General features: G+C 41.1%; 1 long non-coding RNA gene across 1 annotated transcript; it reads left to right on the top strand.

The window, feature by feature from the left end:
• Positions 1 to 26,601, top strand: LOC123591347. The gene is made up of 3 exons (XR_006709253.1): positions 1 to 11; positions 4,674 to 4,682; positions 26,481 to 26,601. It is a non-coding gene; the product is annotated as an uncharacterized LOC123591347 (long non-coding RNA).

Here is a 26,601-nt window from a genome sequence, read left to right as displayed (position 1 = left end):
TTAATTATGTTGTTGAATATCTGTAACGCTATAGATTTTAGACATTATTGCAAATGGTTTTTGCTTATTTATTCCCAGTAAATGCCAGCTCGTGTTTGTATGCAGTGTATTTATTTTATTCTCCAGAGTCTTAAAAAGAGTGAAAAACCCATTTGGCCCACACAGTTTCCTTCTGATTACTTTTTAGTGTCCAGAGGTCCCAAGATTAAATATAGTTCAAAACTGAACAGATGCTATGTTTTGAGTTCAAGCCATTTATATACATGCCACTTGCCTGCTGGTCTAGCCGTGTCTCTGACTTGATGAGCTTATTCTAAACTGAGAGTCTTTTCTGTGTGTCCCGGCTTATGTGAGAAAGACTTTCAACGGAAAGATTTAATCTGTCAAGGAAGATGTTTACCTTTTAGGTGATAAGAACACATGAATGGCTTAAAAGCCAAGGAGTGGCATAATCCAATCTGTATTCTGATGAGATGGCTGCTTTTGGAGAACGTATAGTAGACAGAATTCTAAATGGCCCCCAATATTCTCACTGCCTGTGAGCAGGTGTGCAAAACGTGTGTAATCCCCTACCCTTGAGTGAGAAGAACGTGTAAAGGATAAGTCAAGTCATTCTTGTGATTTAGTCATATTGTATATAAGATTCTGTGTTGGCATCCTGGGATGGACAAAGGATGGAAGCCAGAGAGATGCGCTCTTACTGACGTGGAAGAAAGCAAACTCCTGTGTTCATAGAGCAGGCCTTGTAATAGGACCAACAGGTGGCCACTCGTGCTGATGGCCAGTGAGAAAGTAGAGACCTCTGTCCTGCAACTGCAAGGAATTAAATTCTGCTAACAGCCCCATGAGCTTGGTAAAGTGTTCTGAGCTCCAGAAAGGAAAATAATGCAGCCGACATCTTGTAAGACTCTCAGCAGGGAATCCATCTCACCTGTACCCGAGTTTCTGACCTACAGACACTGTGAGATAGTAAATGGGTCTTGTTTTAAGCTGCTAAATTTGTGGCAAACTGTGACATAGCCATAGAAGACTAATATAGAAAATAACCCTGAAAACACATCAGTTGGGTTGTGAGAATAGTCCAGGTAAAAATGAGAAGAATCTATATTCGTCCTGAGTCTTTCAGAATGGAGATGATGAGAGTATTGAGTAAAGATCTATCCAGCAAGTAACATAACACAATTCAGCCACCCACTAACTGTCAGCATGGAATGTCCCAGAATAACCTTAAGATTTTTGGGTGGGGCTTGATGGCTTTAAGCAAACTGGTAAAAACAGGAGTGAGGCAAGTTTCACTGGGAACATAAGTTCAGTTTGGGATTATCAGCAAAAATGGCCATATTAATTCCTCCCCGTGTATCCATACTTCTTTGCAGTGAAACTTTGGCCCAAGAAATGGAATTTACTCAACCTTTTCCCCCACCCCTTGGATCCGGGCTGGCCTTGAGACTGGCATTGGCCAGAAGAATGCAGAGGAAGAAACATGTGCCAGTTCCAGTCTAGAGCTCTGAACATCTCTTCTCTTTCTTTTGGAACCATGTAGCCCCATGTGAGCCTAGGCTGGCCAACGATAGGACGGAAGATCGTGTGCAGCAGAGACAAGCCACCTTGGCCGAGGCTTATCCTGGACCAGCAGCCCACCCTACTGAACAGTCGAACACGGATACATAAGCCAGTCCAGCCAACACCAGCACAGACACCCTGCTGCACCCAGTCCAAATTGCCAACCCGCTGAATCATGAGCTACATCAATAGTTACTGGTTTTTAAAAAATTTTTTTAACATTTATTTATTTTTGAGAGAGAGAGAGAGAGCACAAGCAGGGGAGGAGCAGAGAGAGAGGGAGACAGAATCCAAAGACAAATCCTGGCTCCAAGCTGCCAGGACAGAGCCCGACGCGGGGCTCCAACTCACGGACTGTGAGATCATGACCTGAGCTGAAGTCAGCCACTCAACCAACTGAGCCACCCAGGCGCCCCAATAGTTACTGTTTTGAATGACTAAGTTTTGAAGAAGTTTATCACACAGCAAAAGCTAACTTTTTTTTAACTTTATTTTATTTTGTTTTGTTTATTTATTTATTTATTTAGAGAGAGAGAGAGAGAGAGAGTGTGTGTGAGTTGGGAATGGCAAAGAGAAAGGGAGAGAAGGAGAGAGAATCCCAGGCAGGCTCCACACTGTCAGGGCAGAGCCTGATGCAGGGCTCAAACTCATGAACGATGGGATCATGAGCTGAGCCGAAGTTGGACACTTAACCAACCAACCACCCAGGCACCCCAGCAAAAGCTAATTTTTATGGAAATATGAAGTTTAAGAATCCTGGGAAGTATCCATTTAATTAAGAAGGAAGGAAGCTTGGGTGCCACATCTGGATCTTAGGAGAGCAGATGAAGTTCTAGGCAGAGATTTATAGGTTATCAGTATGGAAACAGTGATTGATGTCAAGGATGTATATGAAAATATTTCTTATTTTCTGAACAAGATGTTAATCTTCCAATGAGTATGACTGTCATGACATGTTGTTCTTCATTCAGCTCTATTGCCATTATTTCTGAGGAGATATCATGAGATGAACAACTAGGGAAAATACCTCTAAGAGAGTGATTGATTTCTCTCTTGAGGTAGTTTGAAATGTTATGTAGCTTGAATCATTCCTCTCAGAATAAAATATATGGAAAACAAAGTTTAAATTTGCCCTTTCACTGACTGTTTTTACCTTTCTTTACCCTGATAGACCAACCTACCTGCTGGATATGTCATATCTGTCCCGAAAGAAGGTAGTTCAAAAGTGAGAGATAACCAACAGTTGTGTGATTCAACATGATCTACGAGCTTCTTCCTCCTATGATCCTTGCAATAACCCTATGAAGTTGGGGTGATGATTATTCTCATTTTACAGGTGGGGAAATGGAGATTCCTTAGTTTTAAAAGTTGCCGACAGTCATTCAACAAACACATTTTAAAGCCAAAGTTCAAGCCTGGTTTTCTAGCTAAGTCTTTTTCACCTCCTACCACGCCATCACGTCCTTGATGAAGGGTTTTTTATATATACAATTGAGTTCAGTTCCCGGCATTATTTCTGAGGTATTCCTTATCATTAAAACACCTCCTATATCTTATAAAGCTTTCTGTTTTTGTCGTCCCCCCACCCTTTTCTATAGATTATTTTACCCTGTCCAAAATCCCATGGATGCCCCTCCACATGGCCCAAGAAATAGGGCAGGACCAGACTGCGTTATGCTCCCGAGTGAGTTACACTAACCTATCTTGTCATTAGAAATGGCTCTGAGCCTTTATCTGCCCACAAACTCTAATTAATGATCATTTAACTGTACTGTCAACTCCGGTTAAATTTGAGTGATACCAGTTGTTCCTTCCTTGGGCCGACCAATAGTAACAGGGGAAGGCATTCATGCATGCTGTTGTCCGGGTGGCTCTGGGCCTATAGCAGCCCAGTTTAATGGGCATTCAGAGCTCATTAGTGGGGAAACACATCGGGAGTGACCGCTCCGGTGCCACACGTTGCAACTAATAGCCCCGCCGAACAGAATCGTTTCTGTTTCTGCTCACTTGTTGTGAAATCCTTTCAATGTCAACAAGTGGTCGTGTCGGCGGGAGCCCGCCATCCTGCCCAGCAGTTTTATCCGTTGCTCTCCTGAGCCAGACTTGTGTCCTCCTCCATTGTCCGGTCCCACAAAGGAGCCTGAGCAATCACAAAGCCTTCACAGCCATTCATCATCAGCTCACCGATTCTGCGGGCGAGACTGCCCGCCAAAGTTTGGGCCAGGCCTGTGGGCATGGCATGTGTGGCTCCAGAGGCAGGACATCAGGCCTATACCCTCCTGCCTTGGGAATCTGAACAGCACAGACATCCAAAGTCTGATTTCCTTATCTAAGAGGAAACCAAAATCACATGCAAGTTACAGAACCGGGCTAAGAACATACTATGAGTGTAAGAGAAAATTTGCAGGTGTGACAGGATCGGGTAACTTATTTCATCAACAAAACTATTCTAGAGTTTGGAAAAAAGAGGGAACCCCCTGATCGAAGGGGTAATTGCACCAATTATACAGGTTTCTCTACTCAAAGGATGTATATGTTTTTTATTCTTGAGTAATTTGGTCTATTTTCCCAGTACACAGAAATGAAAGTTGTCTAAAATGTCAGGTAAACATTTCAAGTTTTATTATTGGTTTTTAGAAAGAAAGGTGATACTCCTATTTGTGCAACATTTTGTTAACTAGGTGGTTAAGCATTGGTCACATTTTACTGAAATACAGAAGCACTAAAAATGATTTTCCAGATATAGCCCTTCATACCACTGGGGGAAATGCATTATGTTTTAGCTGAAAGAATAGAGTTTCCTGTGTTTGGATGCAATATCTTTTCCAATTCTTTCAGAGTTCTCCCAAAAAGTCTGTTGTAATTTATTTTGTATTTGACAAAGTAGGCAATGGTCAACACGATAAAGATCCTCAGCCCCTCAACTCACCCTTCAAGCGGCTGTATGCCTATCGTGTCCAGCTTCTGGATGCTCACATATATAGTTCTTTTCTAGTTGAGATCTACTGGATTTTTAAGTTATTGGCTTAAAACCAATGTATCTGCATCCCCGATACCCTAACAGCTTCTAGAAAGCTGTTTCTACTTCTTGCTTATTTTGGTTGACTCAGAACATACAGGTGAGTAGATGAGCAACAATTATCTCTTGAAATAAGAATCGATGTCACCAAGTCATCAACAAAGGGAATCGATGCCTCTGTATTTTCAACCTAGTGGTACCACAAAAAGTGATCAGCCTGTTCAACATTTTTGGAATGTTACATCCAGTCGACATTACTTGCAAATACCTTGCCAATTTTTGGACTTTAGGATATAAAAGATAAAAATCACCTCCCGATCAGAATGTTTGCAGTAGGATGAGCACATTTTTTTTTTTAATATCCATGTTGTAACTGACAGACAGTGTGTCTCCAAATTATTTTTGTTTTCTTCTTAAGATACAGTTTCTTTGCCATCACATCTGCTATCGTTGTTACTGTCACCGTAGCTTCCAATACTTGAGCGCCTACTATGTGCCAGATACAAACTGATGACTACTGTCTTTGCTCATTCAAACCCATCTGGCTGCTTTCATTAATTCCATGAACATATAAGGTAACACGATGGTGTGCAATCCTTCTATGGAGTGGTGTAGCCGCAGCCCTGTGCAAAGGTTGTGTACTTAACAACAATTGTGAAATATGTCCAAGGTTGTTCTGTTTCAGATACTGAACAATTTTTTGTGGTCTTATCTCACATAGCACTTTCACACAGTCACAGTGGTCTCACACTTGGGTTTTAGCTCTGTGGATGAAGGAATAAAAGAATATATATCCCTTGAGTAGATAAACCTATCTAATTGATGCAATCTCCCCTTGATCAGAGAATGCTCTTTCTTTTCCAAATTATAGAAGGTTAAGCACACGGCCCTTGCTCCTTGTTATGGTGAGAGATGAGTTGGATGGGTTTTGAAAGGCAGTGCCCAGATGATGGCTAAGAACTCAGACTTTGAAGTGTTTTTGTCACTATTAAAATAAGAAAAACAAAGAACTATACATTATTCATGGTTTGCTTTTTAAAAGAGTTTCCTTAGCATCCATAGTAGGTTAGCTCTGACCTTCACAAGCACAATTTGGTTATAAATACTTTATATGAATTATCTCATTTAATCCTTCTAAGGGTCCTCTGAGATAAGACTTACCGTAATCTCCATTTTGCACATGAAAAAACTGAGGCGGAGAAAACCTAACCAATTTACCCAAGATTAGGGAAGCTAGAGAGCCATTGAAACAGGGTTCAAGCTTCTTTTTAGAGCTGGTGTCCCTAAAAGAGTACACCCTTCCATTGGTTTCCATTGTGAGGCCAGGGCTGAAATTTAAGTTTATTTTGCATCTTTGGACTGTTGCAGATGGAAATTGCCTTAAATAAGTCTCTCGGGATACCACAGCGACTTTGGCAACATTAGCCCAGCATCCCTAGCAGGGTACCCTGCCTGTTCTCATGCACATGCCATTCTCTGTTCCCCAAGCCCTGCAAAAACAGCCCTTCACTACCTGACCACCTCTGATATTTTACAATAGAATACGTTGGGGGTTGTTTTGTTTTTGTCGCAAAGTAATATAGAACTGCTATTAAGAGCAGCTTTTGTGTCCCTGCCCGCCTGGGTGGGGAATGGAGAGCTTTGCAGCACATTTCTTTGGGGGACTTTAAAAAGGGTAATTGAATTGTTTAAATCAAATTTGGGGCCCCTGTCACAAATCATTACCTTGTCTTTCCTCTATCTCCTTGTTTTTCAAATTAATGGCACATACCACACACTGACCTCCATTAGCTTAATTTGGTTGAGACATTTTCCAGCCCATATCATCAAAATGAGAGAGAAAATTATGTTGGCCAGGGGACCATCTGTGGAGAGCAAAATGCAGACATTTTTCTGCATTTCTCATTTTTCAGTTTTGAAACTATTCTATGTACAACTCTAGATACTATGGCTACTAACTCAACACGTTTCTGAGATTGCTGACTTGGATTTGGTCAATCAGACTGGTGTTTCTTTTTTTGTTAATTTTGTTTTTTGACGTTTATTCACCTTTAAGTGACAGAGAGAGACAAAGCATAAGCAGGGGAGGGGCAGAGAGAGAAGGAGACATAGAACCCAAAGCAGGATCCAAACTCTGAACTGTCAGCACAGAGCCCTACATGGGGCTTGAACCCATGAACCTTATGATCATGACCTGAGCCAAAGTCGGACACTTAACCGACTGAGCCACCCAGGTGCCCCAAGACTGGTGTTTCTATGGTCTAGGATGAAATTCAAAATATCCTTATCCTCAAGTCCTAACAGATAAGCTACACAAAAAGTGTTAAAGGATTCGACTTCTTGATCAAGCGTTTCTCTTAACTAAGAGACCTATATATAACTTTCTACAGCTACATTCTTTCTAGCATTTCACAAGAAGTTCTGTGAAATAAAGTCATCTCCAAGCACACCTGTTCAACCCACTCAATTTTTAACGCATTGACACATTAACCAGCACTGATTCCTTCCTTCTGCGAACTAGGCAGTTTTTCTGACTTCCCTGTCGGATTAATTATCATCAGCATACATCTGAGTTAAGAACTATCGTCTATATGTGGAAAGGTCAGTATATAATTCAACCTAGCATGCGTTTTTCGAGTATGTTCCAAGAATTATGCCATGTCCAAAGGACATGACAAGGGGAGGAAAAGTACACTCTTCACTAGAGCACAGAGAGAGTGATCACTTTCCTTCCAAAATCTAATGTATTCAAAAATCCCTCCACAGACTCTGCATAGACTTAGGGGGAAAGCCTGGTGAAGTAATATAAAAGGGACGAGAAGAGATGATGACCCTGGTCTTTAGCACAGTTTGGGAGCCACGAAACTAGACAGTTTTATCATAGGCAAGTGTTTGTTTTTATTAGACTTTTTGGAAATTATAGAAAGTGCTAAGAGATGCTATTATGACTTTCAGAGACCCCCCAAGGAGAAACCGCTAGACCAGAGAATCTGTAGAGACCTCCCTTCTAAGTCTAATACAGTACCATTCATTTACTCCATATTTATTGAGAGCTATTATATATTAGAAGTAGGGGCGCCTGGGTGGCTCAGTCAGTTAAGCCTCCGTCTCTGGCTCAGGTCATGATCTCACAGTTTATGAGTTCAAGCCCCACATCAGGCTCTGCACTGACAACCTGGAATCTGCGTCAGATTCTGTGTTTCCCTCTCTCCGCCCCTCCCCTGCTCATGCTCTGTCTGTCTCTCTCTCTCTCTCAAAAAAAATAAACATTAAAAATTAAAAAAAAAAAAAAAGAAGTCAATCTATGGTCTTAGGATATACCACTGAACAAAACAGACAAAAATCTGTCTTCGTGGGACTTGCATTCTAGTGGAGGAAGACAGAAAATAAAATAAGTGAATTATATTGTATGTTGGAAGGTGATAAATGGGGGGCAATCAGGAGTCCTCAGGCAACTACAATTTTAAACAAGGTTGTTGGGAATAGATCTTATTTGCATCCACACAGGGACTTGGAGGAAATGAGCTGTCAGTCCCATACAAATCTGAGAAGGGTACTGCAGACAGAGAGGCAATCAGGCACAGACTTTAAGGCACAAGAGTATCTGGGGTTTTCAAGAACCAGCAAGGACCCCAGTGTGACTGGATGGGAGCCATCAGAAAATAGAGTGACAGGAAAAGAGGTCACAGATGAGGCAGGACTGGAGGCTGAACAGGTAAGGCCAAGTAAATCACTATAAAAACACTGTGCCTCTTCTGAATGAGATGGGAATCCACTGCAGCTTTTGTGTGGGGGTGTGACATGATCTGACTTACATTTTAACAGAATCAGCTTTGCTGTTGTATTAAACTAGACTGTAGGGGCAAAGGACCAATTAGGGGGCTATTATAGTAATCTAGGTGATAGTGATTATAATATGATAATGTATAACATATAATTATATATATTATACATTATATAAGTATATACCATGTATATATGTGTGTGTGTATGTATATATATGTAATAAAATTAACCTGACTGTTTGATTTTTGAGTGTTTCTACTTTTTTTCACCTTTTGCACTGAATATTAAACAATTTTACTATGAAGTGCCTTCAGAACACACTAACAGCTCAGTCCAACCAGATGCATAGCACAAACCACAGATACTTAATAAAAAATTAGATTTCCTCCAACAAGTATGCATCTTGAATTTTATGCAGCAGGCAAAGCCAACCTTGGGTTCTTTGGAGATGAACATAATTTGCTCCTGCCCTCAAGAGGTGTACGATCAAAGAGGTAAACAAAATATGTACATATGGAATATTTACAGGTAAAGGGGCCAGAAAAAAAGGTGCAGATAAAGCACTGTGGAGAATCAGAGGAGGAAGAGATGACTTCTAGCTTTTGCTGTAGAAGGATGATATCTGGGAAAGGACCCATGAATTACACGGACCTCCAGGAGTGGAAGGAACCGAAATCTGTTGAGATAAGAAGGAATTCTGTTGTCGATGAACTCAAACAGAGCCAGGAATGGATGGTCCCTTTAAAGCTTATGGGAGGGAAGACTGGCTTTTAGTACTTGTGTAGATAAGACTTAAGAGTAATTTGAACTTGATTCAATATGAAATGGAGGACCACTCATGGTGTTTCAACAGTAAACTAACTTGAAGGGACCCAATATGCAAGACAGATGGAAAAACTAATGACATACAGCATGAATAAGGCGGTAACAAAGACCTCATATAGGCTAGTGGCAAGCAAAGTTGAAATAAGGTCACAAATTTCAGAGATCGTGGGGTGGGTTGTTTCTCCCACCACAGCCTTGACTAAGAGGAGCACTTTGAACCTTTCCTCTCACACCATGCTGTCTCTAATATGCAGGACAGAGCCCATTCTCCACTTCAAGGGATAGCTGGCAGGGAGAGGTTTACAAAGCCAGGGACAGGAGGTTGCCCATACATGGTAAGTTAGTAGGTCACAGTGAGTCATTTAGGACTTTGATGTCCTAAGTCCCAAGTCCTTTCTGCTGGTTACTCTCCATAGATAAGCACCAGGTGCCATCATGAAAAAGCATTAATGGAGTTGGCCAGCATGGCCATGTACACTGTGCACTGAGATGAATCTCCACCTGAGCACTGGCTCAGCTCTCCAAGGCTCCCAGGACTGGCTAAGGATGACTCCAAAGGAGTGGAAGCTGTGAAAATCCTCAGTGTGCTCAATCCTGGTCTCCTTGTCCTAGAGCTCACAGACTTCTTTCCCTACTCACCCCTCTGGTCTGATCATTTTTCCCTTCAACCCAAGATATCCTTACTGAGCTGATGTGGATAGGGGGGCTGGAATTTACCACAAATTGCTTCAAATTCAGTGTTTACAGAATGAGTTCCCTTAGAGTCTTGGTTTTGAACTTGAAGACCCAAGATTTTTTTGTTCCGTGACATCTCCTTACTGCCAGGTGAATGGTGGTCTCTGTAAGACAAAATGTATGTGTAAAAGCACTGGGTGTGAGAGGGGGTGGGGTGACACTCTAGTTCATCAGAATATCCTGCTGTAAGACATTATAGAATTTGAATATTGATGACCAATTGGTGACCGGTTAGCAGGGGAAAATGCTACAGAAACAGGAGCAGGCTTAACAACAGCTAACTTGGAAGTAGTCGAGCTGAGCTGGGGACTCATAAGGCATTCTGGAGGGAAGAGGAGATCAGGTGTTGGGAATGAACGACCACAGAAATGTCCACTTGAGGTCGAAATTTGGGGCTGTCTTTTTAGAGGAGATCACAAGGGATCACAGGAGAAGATGAATTGCTAAGACGGAAGATGTAGAAAGAAAAGAGAAGGGGGGCATCTGGGTGGCTCAGTCGGTTGGGCGGCTGACTTCAGCTCAGGTCATGATCTCGCGGTCTTTGAGTTCAAGCCCCGCGTCGGGTTCTGTGCTGACAGCTCACAGCCTGGAGCCTGTTTCAGATTCTGTGTCTCACTCTCTCTCTGACCCTCCCCCGTTCGTGCTCTGTCTCTCTCTGTCTCAAAAATAAATAAATGTTAAAAAAAAAAATAAAAGACAAGGGAAATAGGAGGAGAACCAAGATGGTGACACATCACAAAGGCGTCAGGCTGAGTGGTTCTGGACAGAGAGGCAAGAGCTGTTCACTAGAACAAGGTCAAGGGGCTTGAGGGCTGTAAACAGGATTTGGCTACTCAGACATCCCTGTAATAATCTTGGTTGCACAGTAACCAATTATTCAAATCTATAATTATCCCATAATACAACCTTTTTCAAAACTGGTGGCAACAAAGACTTGAGAATGATTCCATTGGTACTTCATGATATTCAATCAGTACTGACCGGATGGGTGCAAGGTAGGAGGCGGTGGGTGTTGGGGAGGCAGGAGAATACATTTCACTGAAGTCATTCAATAAATAAATAGCATTTGGAGAAAGAATGTCTCAGATGAGTTGTGAATTGCTGTAAAAAATGCATTCTTTTGAGGCCCCTGGGTGGCTCAGTCGGTTAAGCGTCCGACTTTGGCTCAGGTCATGATCTCACAGTTCGTGAGTTCGAGCCCCGCGTCGGGCTCTGTGCTGACAGTTTGGAGCCTGCTTCAGATTCTGTGTCTCCCTCTCTCTCTGCCCCTTCCCTGCTCATGCTCTGTCTCTGTCTCAAAAATAAATAAACATTAAAAAAAAATTTTTAAATGCATTCTTTTGTTGTTACAGTCATAGATGCTGCAGCTCAGTGTCATTAAGATTTCGGTTAACAGACCCAGCTGTGAGTATTTTCGTGTCATAATATCCCAGTGACTGGAAACCCCAGGTACTCTTGGCTAAGAGAGGGTCACAAAATCCCAAATTCAAATTTTGTCTTTCTTCCTGCAATTTAACAAAAGAATCTGAGATTCCTTCTATTATGAGCTTCCTACATGTTCAAAGAACCTGGAGGGGGAAGTTCTACCAAAACGCAGATGGTAGGAAAAACTCATGTGCTTCCTGCTCTCCTCTCCGATGGCTTGGACTCGTGGCTGAGAAGTATTAGGAATCCCTGCAGGCCAGTAGCTACTGTAGGAAACCAAAATCCTTCATGATATCCCCCAAGAAATGCTAGAATCAGAGGAAGCCATCCTTTAGCAAACAAAAACAAGACAAGCAAAAAATAATTTGCTTTTCTTTGTGCATTGACTCTTCTCCTCCCGTGCTCTGACCAGTTACCATTACAGCATCTGTCACAAGTCCTATTGATGACATCCAACTCCTCAGTGCCCTCTCTCATAGATGCTCTTTTAAAGTATGGAATTTGACACACCACTAGGTGAAAGACTTTAAAAGACACTTTCCCTCCCAGGAAGGGCAGAATTAATCTTGTAAAAAAAAACCCAACATCGTGCATTCAATGAGTGATACGGTTCATTTAGGGGAAAACGTGATTTCAAATGAAACACATTATTGTTCTGTGGGTTTTTAAAGGCAGAAGGTAGATGGCAGCCCCAAATGTCTTGAAAATAAAGGACAACAGATCTCTAGGCTTGTCAAATGATGCACCAGTAACAAGAATCTATGCCTTGATCACCATACTTGTGCCTGACAATCGAAAAATCCCAGTTTGCAGATTAATTCTAGATTTGCACTATCTTTTACTAACATTAGAATTTTTATTTGGATGAAACTTTACATTTGTTCTGTTTCTTTCTCCTATTTCTATCCCAAACCAAAAAGAGGACAGCTCCCCTATCATATTGCCATACCAGACACAAAAACAGAAAATAAGTAGAAGATATAATGGACTCTGAGAGCGTTCTGTGACCCCAAAGAAATATCTGTTCTTGTATCCTTTTTTATTTAAACCGGGGGAAAAAAAACTTCACAGAGAAGTAAACCTGAGACACTGATTCAAGAGGCAGACAGTTCAATGAACAGGATAATCGGGGTAGTTTTTGACAGGTGCGGCTGCCTGCCTATAGCTGGCATATAATCATTACCATTTTAATAAGGCTCTAATAGGGGGGCTGATCATTCAATGGGGTGTGAGGATCCTAATTCAGCTCCCAATCCCACATGAATGTGCTAGAATTTGCAAGCTTTGTTTTCCTCTTTTGTACCTCTGAATGCCAATAATTACTGGCTATAGATTCAAAAATTCTTAGAACTGGAAGCTAAATTAGCTCTCCTAATACTGCACAAGAATGTCAATACTCATAAAAAAGGAAGCAAGTGGTTTTTTTGTATTCTTTTTTTTTTTTTTTTTTTTTTTACACTTGTAGGCATTATGAAGATCAGCAGTTGAAGTGGGCTGGCTTACTGCATGAATAATGACATTACTGTCTCTCACAGGAAGCGCCCTCCCCTTGCAGGAACAAAAGTTATCCATTGGTCCCAGTGAAATAAGTCTGCCCCAAATCATACGTGGCTTTTTAGCTTTCTGCCTGGCTCGTTGTGAAAGACTTCTGTCTGGTCTGGTTTAGAGACAGGATTTATAAATATTCTATAACTCTTGGTCAAAACCTAGGTATCTCCCCACCAAAAAACCCATTTCCAAAGTCTTTCTTCAAACCACTTGGGTCAAGGGTGAAATTGTAATAATAGTTATTATGATATTGGTATCATTTAGACGGCACAGTGTGCTAGACATTGTGCTTGATGCTTTACGTGAATTGTTACATCCTTCAACACCCCTATAAGGTAGACACTGCTCGTTGTAGACCCATCTACAGAAAATGACACTTAAAGTAACTAAATAATTTACCTAAAGCCATACATCCGGTTAGTGTCAGAGAAAGGATTCGACCTGCCTATATAACAATAATTTCAGTCTGTGCTTCTTATAGGTGGCCTTCATATTGTCTGAAACTCCCCAAGGCACACGCAGTTAATTTAGTGGTGACTGTGCCTCCCCCCACATCCCACATGATGTCACAAGGTGCCACTGCCGCTCGTGTCTCGTGTGGGCAGACATGTTCCTCCACGGAGCTGAGAAATCGGGCCGATGCCAGGAACACGTGTATTCCCCTCCCTCGCACATCAGATCCCACTCTTGCCCAACAAGCCGTGAAAATGAAAACTTCAGGTGTTGGTAGGTAATCTCCAAGTAGTTTGTCTACGCTGACGACTTGCCACCTTGCTGTTGTTTGGGAGCCACGGCAGCTGCTCTGCCTTCTAACACAGTGCGTGGTGGCAGTTACGTGCCAGAGACTTTTGGGGTATTTTTGCCCACGTGCTCACCTTAAACCAAAACCTCTCTTGTGTCCATCAGGGACATGCTGATGTTCCAAGTACCCACACTTTAAGTCCGAGGGTGGCCGATCACCATTGGTCAGGCCTGGTTTTGTTTGGTCGCTATATCTTATTCATAAAACTTTTAGCTAAAAGAGATTCTCAATTTTACAATGCAGAGAGCTAAAATGTCTTGACCATTGTCACAGAGTAAACCTGACACCAGGATCCAATTTTCATGATGTCTCAGAATTATTTTCGTTATGAATTGAAATCACTAGGGAACTTTTAATTTTTTTTTTTTTACATTTATTTATTTTTGAGAGACAGAGAGAGACAGTGTGAACAGGGGAGGGGCAGAGAGAGAGGGAGGCACAGAATCTGAAGCAGGCTCCAGGCTCTGAGCTGCCAGCACAGAGCCCAATGCAGGGCTTGAACCCATGAACCATGAGATCATGACCTGAGCTGAAGTTGGATGCTTAACCAACTGAGCCACCCAGGTGCCCCCTTTTTTTAAAAATTTTTTTTTTTTACTAGGGACCTTTAACACACACACACACACACACACACACACACACAAAATCTCCACAAATTGCACCCAGACCATGTGAAACATCACTAGGAAAAGATACCGTTAGGCCTAATTCTTATATGAAAGATTGGAGTCTCATTGACTGGTTCGCGATGGACCAATACAAATCGAAAAAGATAAGCAATAGAACGAGGTACCACATGATATCATATATTTATTTTCTTAAATGTCCGAGTCAACAACTCCGTGTCACTCGATATGACTCTGTATTAGCTATCGCTGACAAAGGACTTACCTCAAAATTTAGCAGCTGAGGGCAATAATAGACCTTTTTTTGGTCTCAGATTTTGTGGGTCAGGAGCTCAGGAGCAGCTGAGGTGAGTGCTTCTGGCTCAGGGCCTCACATGGGTTTGTTGTCAAGATGTCAGCCAACGCTGCAGTCACCTGAAGCTTGCGGAGCTGAGAGATCTGTTCTGAGGAGAACTCACTCACGTGACTGTCCCACTGACCCTTCACTGTCCCATCACAGAGATCTCTGTACTGGGCTGCCCGAGTGTCCTCACACGGGGTGACTGCTTCCCACAATTCCCTAAGAGAGAACAAGGTGGAAGCCATGATGCCTTTTATGACCCAGTCTTAGGAGTCGTACAACGTCCTTTCTTCAACATTTTGTTGGCTCTTAGGTCAGCCCTACTCAGCGTGGGAGGGGACTACACAGGAGTAAAAATACGGGAGGAAAGAATCACCAGGGGCCACCTGAGAGGTGGCTATCACAAACTCCACCACAGAACTCTTGACCCTAGCACTGCTTTGGATGCAAAAGGAAAGGGGTAGTTCTCACGCTGCTAACAGAGTTAACAGAGTTAACTCTCCACATACAAGCTGACACGGAAGCAGAGACCTCAGGGACCCAAATCACAAACCATCTCATATGTGTTTTTATTGATGTCCACCTCGTGGCTAGGAAATACGAAGACGTCTATTTCTTATTTAGTCGTGTGTTCATACTCTCTTTCAACAAAAACTTGCCGAGCACCTGCTACCTGCCAGGCACTGTGCTAGGAGTTGGATAACAACAACGAAAAGTGTAGGTAGAATGTACCCTCTAGAATTCAACTTCCACTTTCCCAGAAGCATACCACTGAGGCACTGACTCTCCTAACATTCTAGGTTTGGGACTCCTTATGTCATCCTTAAGGGAAAATTTAACTCGTTTGTGAGTCTCCTTCCAATTGCCATGTTCCTTAAGGATCAAAGAACCATCAGACCCGGGGAAGCGTTAGACAAATAAGATACATTTCCCAGCTAGTGCAAGGAGGGACATTTTGGCAAAGATCAGCTGGACAAGAATAAGGCTACAAAACACGGCTTGCAGTATTTAAGACTGTCGTAACTGAGATGATACCTGGTCTTAGTTCATAACATCCAACTCCTTACATTACCTAGAGTATTTATGGGCAAATATTATATTATTCATAAAATTGAGTATATTAATCATGTCCTATGAAAAAAATATATCGCACTAATGTAAGAGATGATTGAAATAGCCATACCTGACCCGATAGTCTTTTTCCCTTTAAATTGTTGGACCTCATTTTACTCATTAGAAAAAAAATGAGTGTAAAAATAATAGCATCCAGGGCACCTGGGTGGCTCAGTAGGTTGAGCATCCGATTTCAACTCTGGTTATGATCTTGTGGTTCGTGAGTTTGAGCCCCATATCGGGTTCACTGGTGTCAGCACAGAGCCTACTTCGGATCCTCTGTCTCCCTCTCTATCTGTCCTTCTCCCACTCATTCTCTCTCTCTCTCTCTCTCTCTCTCTCTCTCTCACTTCCTCCTTTCTCTGTCTCTCCCCAAAATAAATAAACATTAAAAACTAAATAATAGCACTTATTTCATAGGATTATGTGAGAAATAAATGCAATCATTTATATATAGCACTTAGCACAGTGCCTGAACCATAAGTGCTCAGTAAATGTTGTGATTATACACCAGTATGTTATTATAAACCACTCACAGATAACTGGCTTTACTTTGATGTTACTAATTTATTATAACTCTTCTAGAAAATGTCAGTGATTGATCAAAAACTCAAATTTCAAACTAAACTTTTGCCCTAAAGCACCAAATTATCCTCCATAATTACTGGATTCTCTTATGATCTAAAGGGAATGTCTCTTCTTCTACGTAATTTCTCCTACATATTTTTCACCAGTGTCACATGACCCAGGAACTCATTATATGACTCAGCATAGTAGTGTCTTCAACAAGTTACAGTGTCATTTTGGACTAAACTCGGAATCACTTTAGTCTATGACATATTTTTCCATGTGCAAAATGTGATGAATGTTTTTATTAGTCTTTTGTCATTTAATCCACTACAGTTAGTCTCTTACAAAGCAGAAATGTACGTGTTGATGAAATTACTAAATGGCAAAGTAGATGAAATTAACCTACGGTGTCCCACCTCAGATGATATCCTCGAATTTTTCACTCATCAGCATGTTCACTTGTCTGTTTCTGTAACAGAGCAGAGCAATTTATTTTGCCAGTACCCAAACTTCTGCTGGTTTTGTGAGTGCCTTTAGAACCAAATCTAGGCCTCCCTGCTTCCAATCCTGCTGAACGCGAAGAAAATGTGATTTCCTGAAGCAAAATAAAAGGCTTAGAAAAAAGACTGAGAAGTCCCCTTAGATATCAAATAGCTCTTACGCAACACGGTTTTGATGAAGCAGTGTAAGCGAATCAGAAACATATGTATTAAATTTCCCTTGAGTTACTCGGGGTTTCAAAATCAAGGGATTAAGAAGATGACAGGGGTTGCCCTTCAGTTGCTCGGTGCCCTTTGAAACCCCCCAAAACATGTTTTGTGGGGGAGATTTAGTCAATCCCTCAAAATTTGGGGATATTCTCTGGCTGACCAGGAAGTACCCAGAACTCCCAAGACTGGCTCTTCTTGTCAGATCTCCAGGCTCATTTCTAGATCAAAGAAGTCGAGTTAAGTACCCAGATGCTGGGAGGCTTATCTGTACTGAAGTAATGATCCTTTCCTTAGGTTTGTCATGAATTAGAAATAATCCTCTCTTTTTTCCATCTTAAACCAGAAAAGAAATATTAGACACATTTTTCTGTACCGAACTCCCATTCTGAAGCTATTGCCCTCAGAAGAATTCGTGAAATTAAGAAGTGAGACTATCTCATCTTTCACGTAGCTTAATTGAGTAAAGTAACTCTTCGGTGCCTCAAGCCCCAACTCTCTGATTGTTTTGTTATTGGAGGGTGTCAACATCTGTCTCCAAAGGACGTTGGAGCATGCTTAAAAATGCTCCGATTATATTGTTAAACTATATTCTAAAAAACCGACAGATTCCTAACGTGACTATTAAAGTGGAGGAGAGGTGGGAGAAGGAGTGAGTTGTCCAAAAGTCTAACAACAAAAGGTCTGCTCTGAGGTATTGGAGTTCCATGTGTTGAACAAATTCAGATTAAATTTAAATCCAGCAAGATTTGGAGACCATTCTCTCTGGAGCTTGGAGAAATTGGCAAATCAGCTATTAAAAATAGGACTGGAGTGTTTTATCTGTGTTGTCCTTTGTAATTAGGCTGCTGAATAACAGAAGTATTATCACACCAGGGTTAGTGCCAGAGGATTATCCAAAGTTTTACAAATGGGATGCTAAAGTGGCCCGAACAGGTGCACACACAAAGAGTAAGGGAGGGGAGAAGCAAGAGAATGAAAGCTGAGGCCTACTACTTTGAGCCACATAGTAAAATTAATGGTTTCTGTAAATGAATGGCACGGTTAGATTACCATTGAACTTGTAAAATTAGAGGAAGGAGTCAGATTCTTCATTACACTCCTTTTTCTCTTTTTTAATTTGAACGGAGGAGGTCGACCTTAATTGTCGTTCTACCTCCGAAAAGAAAACCTTTTCATTCGAATAATTTTGCAGCAGGCACAGTGACTCCTCAAAGAAATTGTGCTTTCTGAAATCTTTTTTTTTTTTCCTTCCTGGTCTTCTCGTGTGACCTTGGAGAGAAAAGGGGGTTAGATTTAAACGAGGTCATATTTGTGAAATTGGTGAATTTTTAAAAAGGGAAGAAAAATACCCACTACCTGAAGAACAGTAGCAAAAATGGAAAGTCATTTTGGGCTTCACGCAGGTGAATTAAAGAATAATACTTTTTTATTTATTCATTTTTTTACTAAGATCTTTGCTTAGAATTAGAAGCACTTGTGTAGGAATCCCTGGATTCTAAGTGTCCTCAGTTGGACTTTATATTAATTTCTCCCAAATGTATCTATTTTCTAATACAATGGTAGTTCCATTCATTTAACACTGAGTTACTTCTTTATTACGATTTACTTGCAAAAAAAGCTTGGGTGATTTAACTCTGAAAATTTAAACGTCCTGAAGCTGCTGCCTGAAGATGATTCATTTCCATTTCCACCAGCTCTCCCATGCTGTCTTCCTCAGTTCCCCCGAGCTGAATGGCACACGTTTTTTATTTGGCTCTCTGGGTAAGCCTGCAGCACTGCCTCTGCCTGACTGGTTTTAGATTACAAGAACCTGACAGCGTTACCAGGTTTCCAGGCCTTTCCGGGGCACCACAAGTGTGTCTTGACTTCAGCCAATATAATGCGTACGAAGGATGAAACTCAGCTCCTGACCAATGACAGCATCTCAAAATATATTCAACTGCTATTGTTGTTTTTGCTGTTATATCATCTTTCTGCCAACACAGCCTCAACACAACCTACCAATGTAAAACGGCTGCCTGTAGAAACAGGCTAGTGCTCCCTGTACAACCACAGAATCTCCTCGTAAGCACAGCCTGTGGCCGTGAAATTGCATCACTGACACCCCCTTCCAAGAATGAAATATGGAGTCTGAATTTCATCTTGCGCTAATCAGATGATCTTGTCCGCTATGTCGAGATTATTAGCTCTATAGCTATTGGAGAAAAGTGTCAAAGCATTACATACATTTACCACTAAATCTTAAAACTGAGTTTCCTTATTTGCATAAAAATTGGGGAATTAGAAACCACAGTTATCACTGGCTAAGTATTTACCGCATCAAGCACTGCGCTAAGGACATTGTGCCCAACACTACATTGAATTTTCCAAAAAACCTTCTCTGGAAGTATTATATTTTCCTTTTTTTACAGCTGAGGAGCCTGGCGGTTAGAATTCGTGACAGTTTTGCCAAAAGATGCAACGAGTGGCAAAGTCAGAAAACTCACACATGGTTGTCTAGTAACTACAGACTCTGTACACTACATTGTTTTAGGTCTTATTTCGGTACACTATATTTATTGATTGAAATCAAGACTGTTCATATTATCCAAAAGCCATAGAAGATCCATCCCACAGGTGGTGTAGAAGTTTCAACCTCAGTTCTTCATATGAAATTACCAGCCGAAGTTTTGTCCACCTAAAGAATGACATACTTTGGGGCGCCTGGGTGGTTCAGTCAGTTAAGCGGCCGACTTTGGCTCAGGTCATGATCTCGCGGTCCGTGAGTTCGAGCCCTGCGTCGGGCTCTGTGCTGACAGCTCAGAGCCTGGAGCCTGTTTCAGATTCTGTGTCTCCCTCTCTCTGACCCTCCCCTGTTCATGCTCTCTCTCTGTCTCAAAAATAAATAAACGTTAAAAAAAAATTTTTTTTTTTAAAAAAAAGAATGACGTACTTTAAAATCCATACCTGAGATGAAAAACGATTTATATTGAACAATGGACAGCAACAGCCTGAGAATCTAGCTAATGTGTCTATTAAACTGCCAGGAAAAAGACCAATTAGCTTAACCTTTCCTGTCACACTCTTCTCATAAAATGAAGTTGTTTTTTTTTTTAATGTTTATTTATTTTTGAGAGAGAGACAGAGCATGAGCGGGGGAGGGGCAGGGAGAGAGCGGGAGAAGGGAGAGAGAGAGAGACAGAGAGAGAGAGAGAGAGAGAGAGAGAGAATCCAAAGCAGACTCCAGGGTCTGAGTTGTCAGCACAGAGCCCGACGCAGGGCTCCAACTCACGAACTGCAAGATCATGACCTGAGCCAAAGTCGGATGCTCAACCTACTGAGCCACCCAAGCACCCCATGAAGTTCTAATTCGCATATTTAGATGATCAACATAGAAAGTATACCTTAAAAAATCACCTTAGACAACACCAAGAATGAAGCCTAACGTAAACCATGAACTTCAGGAGATTATGATGTGCTGATGTAGGTTCATCCATTATAAAAATGTACCCACTGGTGAGGGATATTGATCATGGGGGAGGCTAGGCATGTGTAGGACAAGAAGGATGTGGTAAACCCCTGTACCTTTCAATTTTGCTGTGAAACTGAAATTGCTCTTAAAAAGTAAAGTCTTTTTTTTTTTTTTTTTTAATCTTTTATTCACTTTTGAGAGGCAGAGACAGAGCGAGCATGAGCAGGGGAGGGGCAGAGAGAGGGAGGACATAGAATCCAAAGCAGGCTACAGGCTCTGAGCGCTCAGCACAGAGCCTAACACAGGCCATGAATCCATGAACCGTGAGATCATGACCTGGGCCGAAGTCGGACGCTCAACCAACTGAGCCACCCAGGCGCCCCCAAAAAAGTAAAGTCTTAAGAAAGTAACCCTGAGCATCAAATTGGATGCTGGGACTTGGAAATGATTTTTTTCCTTTTGTGTCTACACTTGAGTGTTTTTCTACTTTGGGCCTTACTTTGTGTCTCTACCCTTGGTAGGCACCCCCTTTGAGCTTGCTATAAGGCCGTTCCCAAAATGCCCACGTGATGAGCATGCCATTGCCTTCACAGAAACCTGCGGAGCCCCCACAGTCTCAGCTGTGTGTCTAGTTCATACTGACATTGAATTAGCTCATTTGCAGCACGCTACCAAATAGCGTCACAATTTACCTACCAATTTACCTCTCGCGTAAAACATGGTGGTATCAGCTTCTGTGGTGCTAGTTTTGGAATAGTTGTACTGGCTTTAGGCAGAGAGGATATTTTAAACAGAGGATAATGCTAACCATTTAAAAGGATAAGAATGACTTTAAGGATCAGAGGTGAAAGTAGATGTCCAAAATTATTTGTAGAATGAAGGAAGGAATATACGAATGAAATAAAACAATGTGAGAGAAGAAACCACCAAACAGAGATCAGACGCAAGTGAGGTTAGCGCAAAGTGGACTAACAGGGGAGAAAAACATTGCAGACAAGAAATGGAGGGTTAAGCTTCATTTGAACCATGGCTCTTGGTTAAGCCGTGATTACCATGGGCTAAGCATATGTCCTAGTTTGCCCAGAACAGGCCTAGTTTACCTGGTTTACATCTGCCTTTCTTGTGTAATTATTAATTACAATTATCATCCACTTTTACTCTCAAAAGTGCCCTGGTTTGAAGGATATATTCTATGGTCACTTGACATATTAGCATGTGACACTGAAAAAATTATGTAAATTTTTCCAGATTTTTTTCTACATATAGAATAAAATAGTTGAACCAAATAGACTGTGTCTCACCTTCAGCTTTGGTACGAACTGCTTCCTCTTTCTCAGGTGTGTGAAGTCATTCCTTCCCCATCTCCTTGCCAACTGTTCCCACTTTCTACTGGTGCATGTATGTGTGTGTGTGTATATATATATATATATATATATATATATATAATAACATTGTTATATATACATTATATATATATATATATATATATATATATATATATATAAAGTGACAATATTAAAAGAGCTTCTGCAGAAACAAAATCAGATTGTGGGAGAGGGGAAAAATATATAGTTGTGTTAGCAGTAAAAGTGAGGACAATCATATTTGTTTTTTTTAAGTTTATTTTTATTTATTTTAAGAGAGAGAGAGAGAGCATGCATGGAGGTGGGACAGAGAGAGGGAGAAAGAATCCCAAGCAGGTTCTGCATTATCAGCATGGAGCCCAACATGGGCTCGAACCCATGAACTGTGAGATCGTGACTTGAACCAAAATCAAGATACAGAACCTCAACCGACTGAGCCACCCAGGTGCCCTGAGGACGATCATATTTGAACCATAATACAAAGCATATCCAGGTTATTCTGCAACCATAAACCAAAAATAAAAATCTTACAAATATCCACCATGTACACTGTAAATTTAACAAAATATCAAACTAAATTAGTAATTAAAAAATTATGTGATTATTTTTATAATGTCAGTCACTTACTAAGTGAGATCAAGAACCAGAATGGAATTGAACCCCCTTAAAGCAATACTGAATGCTAGAAGATGATGGAGTAAATGGCTTTCGAGTCAGGAGGGAGACCTTATTTCCAACCTAGAATTCTAGGCCCAAACAAACTATCATTAAGCGTGCACGCTGAATACATACACTTCCAGAAATGAAAAGTTTTAATAAATTACCTCCCATGCACCATTTCTCAGGAAGCTACCAAAGGATGTGCCTTAGCAAGACAAATAATGGACTAAGAAAACAGAAGGTATGGGATTCTAGAAATAAGGAAATCCAACACAAGAGAGAGGGGAAGGAAGACTGACAATCTCTCTATGAAGAAAGATCCAAAACAGTAGCTCTGGACCAGGTCTAGAGAATCATCCACTCAGCCTAGACTAACTTGGGGGACTCTGAAAGCAATCGGCAAGAAGGTAACAACTTTAGAAGAGCTAACATGTTTGAATGTATGGCGAGGGGGTTTTCACTAGTTGGGGAGATTTTGAAGTTAAATTAGCGGCTCGTCTGTATCATACTCACAGGTATACTGATTACTAAATATCTCTATAGCCCATGGAAGATGGCAAGTGTGTCTGTGTGTGATGGGGAGAAGAGGTAGACACGGGGTGGGAAGCTAATGGATAAATATTTAAAACTGAAGAATCAGAATGCAGATATGCAAAACATGCAGCAATTCAGTACAGCATAGTAGTTACATGCGCAGACTCTTGATGCAGACTCTGAGTTTAATTCCCACCACCGCCAATTAATCACCATATGACTTCAGGCGAGTTGCCTTACTGATTTGTATCTCAGTTTTATCATCTGAAAACTGGGGTAGTAGTTTTCTGCCTCCTAAGGTTGTTATGTGGGCTAAATTTCTCAAGTGCTTAGAACAGTACATGGCTCTCCGCAAGCAATATGGGAGGGTTAGCCACTAAGAAAACATTACTAGAGATATGGAAGTAAAATATCAAAAGAATTCAATTGAAAAAGTAGAAACTGGTTGTGGGGGAAGGGACTGATGCCATAGAAAGAAGATTGTTGCTTTTCATACTTTGTCGGCATGTGACATCTTATTTTAGTTTATGCTCACAAATAACTTCACAAAGAAACAACTAAGTTTGAAATGATAGGAATTATACTTTTTCAGTTGAGCCCGGGGTTGGATAAAGCATCTTTTGTTCAGGTGTTTGCAAATGTTGTGATAAGTAGGACAAGGAGAGTGCATGTCATTTCAGACCACTTGCATTAACCTGATTCTTAGATGTAAGCAAGAGATTTGTTGAGCTGGTTTAAATACCAGATGTTGGGGAGCATGCCAGAGACCTAGGCTTTAAAACGGACCGGTGTGCAGGAAGCTACAGCCATAACTATGCCTGGAATCTCACCGCATCCCGTGAGCTGAGCTTTCCGTACTGTTCACCGCTGGACTCTGAACACCTCAGTTCACACTTAGATGCTCGAAGTCATTACTGGCAAGGTGGCCACAGCCGTCCCTGAAAATCGGATGCTGGGGCCACCGCAGCCTCGCCGAAAAGAATTTTCCCCTCCTATGTTGCTTTATATTACTAACCCCAGTTCAAATCATGCCCCAGTGTATGATTGGGGCCGTAAGACGATTATCAAGTATTTATAATTTGTATACCCAAAGACAGGTCCTGCTTCCCTCCAGGAGCCATAGCATAGGTAATTTCCTAATTATAGAACTGGATGAGGTGGACCCTTCGTTGTCACTTATACTCATTGCCTCTCTAATGGGAGAAGCACATTATCTACCCCCAATCGACTCAAGCTTAGCAATGTGATTAACTTTGGCCAATCAGATATGAGTAACGGTGACATATATCCCTTCAGGACAGAAGCACGAAGGGCCATCATAGGGTCCTCCCAATTTATTTTTCTTGCCTCTGAAAATATGGAAGCATGCTAAGATAATGCTTCTATCAGTCTAAGTCCCTGAGTGACTACAACAAACAAAATCTCCTTGCCAAAACTGTGGTGGATATATAACTGACTATAACTGACTATGGTGATAGAGTTGCTGGGAAGTCAAAAAAGGGACAAAGACTCAGCATAGTACTTATCTGTACACCAAACATCTTGAAACTTGTCAAACTTCTTAATTATCAGCTAATAACTGTGAGAGCAGCTTCTCTGACATTATTCCAGAAAACTGTTCTTAGATGCCCTTTGTTTGCCTTTGACCTATACTCTTTCAGAGCCTATTTCTATCTAGTTACTATGCCTTATCTCTCTTTCCCACTCTTGCCCTATGGAATCAACTCTGATACTTGTTCTCCTAAACCTTGACTCTGGCTTATTTCAGACATAGAGAAGTAAACAAAACAGACCAAAATTCTAGGTCTTCAGAGCTGACATCCTAGTGGAGGGAAAATGGTAGAGGGGTTTATGGCAAATACCATAGAAATTTAAACATTAAATTTAAACCTTGGTCAGGGTTAGTCCTCATCAAGAAGGTGATATTTGAGCACAGATTTGAAGGATTAAGGAAGCGAGCCATGCGGTCATCTGAAAGAAAAGTATTGCAGGCAGAAGGAACTGGCAATGCACACTCTCTGAAACAAAAATATACCTAGAATTTTTGAAGAACACCAAAGGGGTCTTTTGGGAAACTCCTAACTTGTTAGTAAACATGGGTACCCACTTTCTTTGATAGAATACATTTTTTTCTAATTTATGATTGCACAATCTGGGCTTCCAGATATGCCTTTGGCAATATCATCTACAAGTTTGTATCCTCATAGAAGAGAAAGTTCTCAGTTCCTTTTATCTTACTTTTATACCAGTAAATTATTTGGCCATAATTATCCCAGAGATTTGGGCAGGGGAACTTTCCACAATCAATTACAACTTATTGTCATGACCCATTCCACTCACATTCTTTCTTGGAAGTCATCAAGAGTCCATATTTGGCCCAAAACAACCACCACGGGAGACCGTAATCTCTAGGTGTCATGGAAGATGTTTAAGTGCTTGAAGAACTGATGGCCATTTTATAAAAATAAAAGAAAAGGGCAATAAAAAGACGTGTTCACAGATGTCTTCCCATCCTCTGAGAGCAGCATGAGAAAGCACACTGGAGCCGACCTCAGTTTTCAAATCAAATATACATTCCGATAGCTGAGTCGTTTGAAGTTTGCCCCGTGTGGTTTAGCGGGCGGTATAAGATGTCAAATAAAGCATAGTATAAGATGTCAGTGCCCTTTTGGACCAAGCAACTTCTGCATTTTCAGCAGGGACAAAATTACATTCATAAGAGTAGAAAACACCCACTGCCATGAACGAGACCCTTCTTGTCTTTAAAGCAAGTCTTTTCAAATATTTCAAGATTAAAATAGAACGTGCCAACAATACCTATAATCAACTTTTCTTCCCCAATACCTGTCACTCCCTAGACATCACTTAACCTCCTAAGGGAATGCATTCAAGGTTTTCGCTTTATTGGGTTACTGTAGACCCACGGAATCAAGCACTGTGCATGCAGACGTCCTACAGTTGACCAAATCTAAATTTTGATAGCGAGAATGAAAATATATTTCCATTGTATTTGACTATTAAATCGTAACCCAAGGACAGCACCCAAGAGACGGAGGTTAAAGGTAGGTTAACATGATGGTCACCCAAGTAGTAGCAGTAGAGTTCACAGAATAGCAACAATACCACACCTCTTTGTGCACTTCTAAAATTTGGGAATTATGGGTTTGCAGTGATGAAAAGAGGTAAAATGCAAAAAAAAAAAAAAAAAAAAGAAAGAAAGAAAGAAAGAAAGAAAAGAAAACAAAAGAGAAAAAAAGAAGGAGAGAGAGGGGGGAAATTTAAACATGTAAACTTTGATGTTGTAAATCCTACCAGCTGAATGACTTTAAGCAAATTCTTTTTTTTCTTTTTTTAAATGATTAAAAAGATGTTTTAAGTGTTTCAATTATTTGATTTTCATTTTACACAGTGTTATACTGGTTTCAGGCGTACAATGTAGTAATTCAACACTTCCATACAACACCCCGTGCTTATCACAAGTGCCCTCCTTAATCCCCATCACCTATTTCACCCATCCCCCACCCACCTCC

This window comes from Leopardus geoffroyi, chromosome B4 (assembly GCF_018350155.1).
Source record: "Leopardus geoffroyi isolate Oge1 chromosome B4, O.geoffroyi_Oge1_pat1.0, whole genome shotgun sequence".
In the NCBI taxonomy this organism is placed as follows: domain Eukaryota; kingdom Metazoa; phylum Chordata; class Mammalia; order Carnivora; family Felidae; genus Leopardus; species Leopardus geoffroyi.
This window is presented reverse-complemented; position numbering and strand designations above follow the sequence as displayed.